The sequence below is a fragment of the Denticeps clupeoides genome, chromosome 15 (genome assembly GCF_900700375.1).
Source record: "Denticeps clupeoides chromosome 15, fDenClu1.1, whole genome shotgun sequence".
NCBI lineage: Eukaryota > Metazoa > Chordata > Actinopteri > Clupeiformes > Denticipitidae > Denticeps > Denticeps clupeoides.
Window position 1 is genome coordinate 4768098 of NC_041721.1, and position 8803 is coordinate 4776900.

The window sequence follows — 8803 nt, forward strand, 5'->3', positions numbered from 1 at the left end:
CTACATCCAGCTCCACACCACCAGCAACACCTCCCACACACCACCCGCACCACCCCTACATCCAGCTCCACACCACCAGCACCACCCCTACATCCAGCTCCACACCACCAGCACCACCCTCTACACACCACCCGCACCACCCCTACATCCAGCTCCAATCACCAGCACCACCCCTACATCCAGCTCCACACCACCAGCACCACCCCTACATCCAGCTCCACACCACCAGCACCACCCTTACACACCACAGCACACCCCCCACACACCACCACAGCACCACCCCCCTACATTCAGCTCCACACCACAGCACCACCCTCCACACACCACCCAGCACCACCCCTACATCCAGACCCACACCACCAGCACCACCCTCCACACACCACCCGCCACTGCCCCCTACATCCAGACCCACACCACCAGCACCACCCCTACATCCAGACCCACACCACCAGCACCACCCCAACATCCAGACCCACACCACCAGCACCCCCTCCACACACCACCAGCACCACCCCTACATCCAGCTCCACACCACCAGCACCACCCTCCACACACCACCCGCACTGCCCCTACATCCAGACCCACACCACCAGCACCACCCTCCACACACCACCAGCACCACCCCTACATCCAGCTCACACACCTACCAGCACCACCCTCCACACACCACCCGCCACTGCCCCTACATCCAGCTCCACCACCACCAGCACCACCCCTAAATCCAGACACACACCACCAGCACCACCTCAACACACCACCAGCACCACCCCTACATCAGCTCCACACCACCAGCACCACCCCTACATCCAGACACACACCACCAGCACCACCCTCCACACACCACCAGCACCACCCCTACATCCAGCTCCACACTACCAGCACCACCCCAACATCCAGACCCCACACCACCAGCACTGCCCCTACATCCAGACCCACACCACCAGCACCACCCCTTCATCCAGCTCCACACCATCAGCACCACCCCTACATCCAGACCCACACCACCAGCACCACCCCTACATCCAGCGCCACACCACCAGCACCACCCTCCACACACCACCAGAACCTCCCCTACATCCAGACCCACACCACCAGCACCACCCTCCACACACCACCAGCACCACCCCTACATCCAGCTCCACACTACCAGCACCACCCCAACATCCAGACCCACACCACCAGCACTGCCCCTACATCCAGACCCACACCACCAGCACCACCCCTACATCCAGCTCCACACCACCAGCACCACCCCTACATCCAGACCCACACCACCAGCACCACCCCTACATCCAGACCCACACCACCAGCACCACCCCTACATCCAGCTCCACACCACCAGCACCCACCCTCCACACACCACCCAGCACCACCCCTACATCCAGACCCACACCACCAGCACCACCCTCCACACACCACCAGCACCACCCCTACATCCAGACCCACACCACCAGCACCACCCCTACATCCAGACCCACACCACCAGTACCACCCTCCACACACCACCAGCACCACCCCTACATCCAGACCCACACCACCAGCACCACCCTCCACACACCACCAGCACCACCCCAACATCCAGACCCACACCACCAGCACCACCCTCCACACACCACCCGCACTGCCCCTACATCCAGACCCACACCACCAGCACCACCCCTACATCCAGCTCCACACCACCCAGCACCACCCTCCACACACCACCAGCACCACCCCTACATCCAGCTCCACACCACCAGCACCACCCCTACATCCAGCTCCACACCACCAGCACCACCCCTACATCCAGACCCACACCACCAGCACCACCCCTACATCCAGACCCACACCACCAGCACCACCCCTACATCCAGCTCCACACCACCAGCACCACCCTCCACACACCACCAGCACCACCCCTACATCCAGACCCACACCACCAGCACCACCCCTACATCCAGCTCCACACCACCAGCACCACCCTCCACACACCACCCGCACCACCCCTACATCCAGCTCCACACCACCAGCACCACCCTCCACACACCACCAGCACCACCCCTACATCCAGACCCACACCACCAGCAACACCCTCCACACACCACCCGCACCACCCCTACATCCAGCTCCACACCACCAGCACCACCCTCCACACACCACCAGCACCACCCCTACATCCAGCTCCACACCACCAGCACCACCCCTACATCCAGCTCCACACCACCAGCACCACCCTCCACACACCACCAGCACCACCCCTACATCCAGCTCCACACACCAGCAACACCCTCCACACACCACCCGCACCACCCCTACATCCAGCTCCACACCACCAGCACCACCCCTACATCCAGCTCCACACCACCAGCACCACCCCTACATCCAGCTCCACACCACCAGCACCACCCCTACATCCAGCTCCACACCACCAGCACCACCCTCTACACACCACCAGCACCACCCCCCACACACCACCAGCACCACCCCTACATCCAGCTCCACACCACCAGCACCACCCTCCACACACCACCAGCACCACCCCTACATCCAGACCCACACCACCAGCACCACCCTCCACACACCACCCGCACTGCCCCTACATCCAGACCCACACCACCAGCACCACCCCTACATCCAGACCCACACCACCAGCACCACCCCAACATCCAGACCCACACCACCAGCACCACCCTCCACACACCACCAGCACCACCCCTACATCCAGCTCCACACCACCAGCACCACCCTCCACACCACCAGCACAACCCTCCACACACCACCAACACCACCCCTACATCCAGCTCCACACACTAGCGCCACCCTCCACACACCACCAGCACCACCCCTACATCCAGCTCCACACCAGCAGCACCACCCCTACATCCAGCTCCACACCACCAGCACCACCCTCCACACACCACCAGCACCACCCCTACATCCAGCTCCACACCACCAGCACCACCCTCCACACACCACCAGCACCACCCCTACATCCAGCTCCACACCACCAGCACCACCCTCCACACACCACCAGCACCACCCCTACATCCAGACCCACACCACCAGCACCACCCCTACATCCAGCTCCACACCACCAGCACCACCCTCCACACACCACCCGCACCACCCCTACATCCAGACCCACACCACCAGCAACACCCCTCCACACCACCCCGCACCCCCCCTACATCCAGCTCCACACCACCAGCACCACCCTCCACACACCACCAGCACCACCCCCTACATCCAGCTCCACACCACCAGCACCACCCCTACATCCAGCTCCACACCACCAGCACCACCCTCCACACACCACCAGCACCACCCCTACATCCAGCTCCACACCACCAGCAACACCCTCCACACACCACCCGCACCACCCCTACATCCAGCTCCACACCACCAGCACCACCCCTACATCCAGCTCCACACCACCAGCACCACCCTCTACACACCACCCGCACCACCCCTACATCCAGCTCCACATCACCAGCACCACCCCTACATCCAGCTCCACACCACCAGCACCACCCCTACATCCAGCTCCACACCACCAGCACCACCCTCTACACACCACCAGCACCACCCCCCACACACCACCAGCACCACCCCTACATTCAGCTCCACACCACCAGCACCACCCTCCACACACCACCAGCACCACCCCTACATCCAGACCCACACCACCAGCACCACCCTCCACACACCACCCGCACTGCCCCTACATCCAGACCCACACCACCAGCACCACCCCTACATCCAGACCCACACCACCAGCACCACCCCAACATCCAGACCCACACCACCAGCACCACCCTCCACACACCACCAGCACCACCCCTACATCCAGCTCCACACCACCAGCACCACCCTCCACACACCACCCGCACTGCCCCTACATCCAGACCCACACCACCAGCACCACCCTCCACACACCACCAGCACCACCCCTACATCCAGCTCCACACCACCAGCACCACCCTCCACACACCACCCGCACTGCCCCTACATCCAGCTCCACACCACCAGCACCACCCCTACATCCAGACACACACCACCAGCACCACCCTCAACACACCACCAGCACCACCCCTACATCCAGCTCCACACCACCAGCACCACCCCTACATCCAGACACACACCACCAGCACCACCCTCCACACACCACCAGCACCACCCCTACATTCAGCTCCTCACCACCAGCACCACCCTCCACACACCACCAACACCACCTCTACATCCAGCTCCACACCACCAGCACCACCCTCCACACACCACCAGCACCACCCCTACATCCAGCTCCACACCACCAGCACCACCCCTACATCCAGACACACACCACCAGCACCACCCTCCACACACCACCAGCACCACCCCTACATCCAGCTCCTCACCACCAGCACCACCCTCCACACACCACCAACACCACCCCTACATCCAGCTCCACACCACCAGCACCACCCTCCACACACCACCAGCACCCACCCCTACATCCAGCTCCACATACCAGCACCACCCTCCACACACCACCAACACCACCCCTACATCCAGCTCCACACCACCAACACCCTGCACACACCACCAGCACCACCCATACATCCAGCTCCACAACACCAGCACCACCCTCCACACCACCAGCACCACCCTCCACACACCACCAACACCACCCCTACATCCAGCTCCACACACTAGCGCCACCCTCCACACACCAGCACCACCCCTACATCCAGCTCCACACCACCAGTATCACTCTCCATACACCAGCACCACCCTCTACACACCACCAGCACCACCCTCAACACACCAGCAACACCCTCCACACAGCAGCACGGCCCCTACATGCAGCTCCACACCACCAGCACCACCCCTACATCCAGCTCCACACCACCAGCACCACCCGCCACACCACCAGCACCACCCCTACATCCAGCTCCACAACACCAGCACCACCCTCCACACACCAGCACCACCCCTAAATCCAGCTCACACCACCAACACCACCCTCCACCCACCAGCACCACTCCAACATCCAGCTCCACAATCCAGCACCATCAGCAGCACCCCTCTACACAGCAGCACTGTCCCTTTATCCAGCAGCACCTTGCCATCACCATGCTGATCACACTGCTGAACAACTACAGATTTGCAGATCTGCACTTTATGCTTACTTGAATTATTTATAATACATTTACATTTACAGAATTTATCAGACGCCCTTATCCAGAGTTACAGGGACAGTCTCCCTGGAGCAACTTAGGGTTAAGTGTCTTGCTCAGGGACACAATGGTAGTAAGTGGGATTCGACCCCGGGTCTTCTAGTTCATAGGCGAGTGTGTTACCCACTAGGCTACTACCACCCTACCAGGCAATAAATAAATTCACTGTATCCCTTGTCTTTTCTTCATCCATTGAGAGCAGTGTGTGGTCATAGCACCTTCTGAGAATCACAATCTTGATTCATCAGTGCAGAGTGACAGGAGGCAGAGCTGGAGGTGGCAGAGATAAAGATGAGACTCATGTTTAGGGTGATGAGGATGAGGAGTCTATGAATGAGAACATTTGAGGAACAGTTAGGGTTAGATGTTTCAGAGAGTCAGAGAGGCAAGATTGCGTTGGTATGGACACGTACAGAGGAGAAGGATGCTGAGGATGGAGCAACCAGGCAGGAGGAACAAAAGAAAGCCTAGTCAGATGTTTATAGATGTGGAAAAGGAGGACATGTAGGTGGTTGGTGTGAAAGAGGAAGGTGCAAGGATGGTTGATCCACTGTGGTGACCCCTAAAGGGAGCTGTCAGAAGTAAAGGAAGAAGAAGAAGATAAATTGTGCACGTGATTGCATTGTGTATTCTTACCTCGTTTTTTTACTCATTGTCTGCTTCATTATGCAAAGTGCTGCACCTGCTGAATATGTGATGTCACCCCCTCAGTCACAAAGGTTAATTTGACTGGGGCTGTGTTGGCATTCACGCTGCTGTGATGTTATTTATGCACGCCACTAACCGGGGAGAACAGGGTGAAAGGGCTGAAATCATAAGAGCGGCACATATTCATGGGTGGGGCGCCTGATTGAGGACTGGGCCATGGTTGGCCTCTTGGCAGCCCGATGCTAAATTAAAAGTCAAAATCTATTAAAGTCTTAGGTGCCGTATGACATTCAAGTTTAACGGCAAACAAGCACTTCAAGTGGACTTTAATCACTGAATATAATCATTAACTTTTATTCTAATGACTAAGGAACTGCTCTTATTCCAAGTGTAATTTTCACATCACTTAAAATTAAATTATATAAACCAAAAAAAAACTGAAGTGATTGTTATACACAGCAGCACACGGTGCACACAGTGAAATTTGTCCTCTGCATTTAACCATCACCCTTGGTGAGCAGTGGGCAGCCATGACAGGCGCCCGGGGAGCAGTGTGTGGGGACGGCACTTTGCTCAGTTGTACCTCAGTGGTACAAAAGTACCCTTTTGTTCCTCATTGTCACGGTACCAGCACAGGACCAGCACCTGTTGACGAAAGCCAATCAATGACTGAGCGGCTGGCAGTAGCCATCTTGCCCATTTATAGGGGTCACGTGACCTCATCTCCGTGTTGTTCCCGGTCACATGGATGGAATCAAGTGACACTGATAACCTAATAAAGGGAACATCTCATTAATAGGAAATGGACCGTCTCTGGGAATATAAGTCCCAATGCCAAATCTCAACGGGGCCTGCATTAATGAGCCAATCACTCTTATCATCACTTATCATCACTTACACCTGAGAGCTGTCATTGCATTTCTGAACCAGAACTGGATCGTCAGTTGCAGAATTCCCTTTCCCTTCATGGACAACACCACTATTCTATTTCTGTGGCAGTCATTCCATGTCCATAATTTGTTACATTTTTTAGCACCAATACACCTTTTTCAGCATAGAATATTGAACAATTATTATTAAGTGTTATTATTCTATTACTATGTACATACATATACACATATAATGAATTAAGCAGAACATATGAGATATTTATATATATATAATGTATTTAGTTGTATGTATGCATGTGTGTGTGTGTGTGTGTGTGTGTATATATCATATTTTCATCTTAATTGCATTTTATGTATAATGCATTTACTTGTATTTGTGTTTCAGAGTGAACATTCCGAACTGGGCTCATTGTAATTCGATCCCAGTGCAGTCTGTCCAGATCTGTACATCCGCTGATGGTTTATCGCCCTTCTTTGTGCCTTTGCTAAGCTCTTTTAATGCCTGTTCTCACAGTGGTGGCAGGCACGGTCCAGCTCACACGGTCATAGATGGACAAGGAGAGGACTAAACAAAGCTTGGGATTCAGTCAGATCGACACACACAGCGGTGCCCCCAGGCATCTCAGAACAAATAACCTGACTTTCCCCTCAGCTTTAGTTCATTTGGTCCGAGGCTACATAAGCATTGCGCTCTGTGGTCAATGTAACAATTTGCCCTCAGAAATACATGTGTTCACAAATGTCAGATTCACCAGATTCATTCATCTTGAATGTGCCACAAGGGTGGAATGGGGCATGAGGGCTGTCAATCACCACCATAGGCTCTTCCCATTTTAATCTTTTTCACCTAAATTTCAGAAACAGTTGAGCACCAGCAAAATGGGCTGGTTGGGTAGTTTCAAAACCTGCCTCATGCGCTTAACCTTTCATATTTTGCTCTGTAGCAAGCACAGTAGAAGAAACAACAAGAACAAAGTAACTCAATATCAGGGGGGCACCGCTAGCGCTGATGCCAATTTAAAATAATAATCCAGCCAATATTAAAAGTGCTTTTAACCCATCACTCTTAGTGAGCAGTGGGCAGCCATGAAAGGCGCCCGGGGAGCAGTTTGTGGGGACGGTTCGGGACTAGAACCGTCAACCTTCTGATTACGGGCACGCTTCTATACCCGTCAGGGCACCACTGCCCCTTTCTCTTCCCTGGAGCGTTTCTGCATGGACCGTCCTAGTGGTGTCCTCTGTGATGTGCCCTCCCAGGTAATGGAAGTTGCATTTGTGTGTGTAGAGTGAGTCCAGAAGAGGGCTCAACACTGCTGCCGTTGGGGCAGTGGTGGCCCAGCGTACCGTCCCCACACACTGCTCCCCTGGGCGCCTTTCATTGCTGCCCTCTGCTTACTGAGGGAGATGCACGTATAAAAGACCGTTTTTACTCAGTACAGAATCTTTTCTATGAAACATGTCTGTGCAGTTTTTTTCCATAAAGAAATTTGAATCGCCACCGCATGGTTTCATACAGCCGTATCCGACACAAGACAACACTGGTCACCTTTGACCCCCACAAATTTGCCCCGGCAGAGCCATGAAAAGGCACAAAGGAAGTGAGGTGGTTGCGATTGGAACGGTGCATTGGAACCGTCAGCCACATGTCAAACTTTAGTGGAGCCGCAAAAAAAAAAAAAAACTCGCCGATTGCCCACCCGCCGACGTCCACCCACTGGCCGCAGCACTCCCGTATATACCCAGCCGCGCCTGTTCCCTGACTGTGCACGTGTGTGCGTGTTCCTGTAGCTCCGGCGTAGGCCGCATGATGCCGGCAGAGCGGTGGGCCACGTGCATGGTTGCGAGTGAGAGGCGGAATGGCTCTTCTATTCCGGTCCTGTCCAGAGAGAGTCGTGACCCCGCTTGCTTCGGATCGATTTTCGAAGCCCAGGCTTCCATCTCCGCGTGATGGGTTCTGAGTGATAAAAAAAGGGCGGACGCAGGAGGGGCGATGGAGCGGAACCTCTCGCTCGCTCGGCGCCGGTTCTAACCGCGGATCTCTGTCTGCGAGCGCTTCAGCCGCCAGGGCCG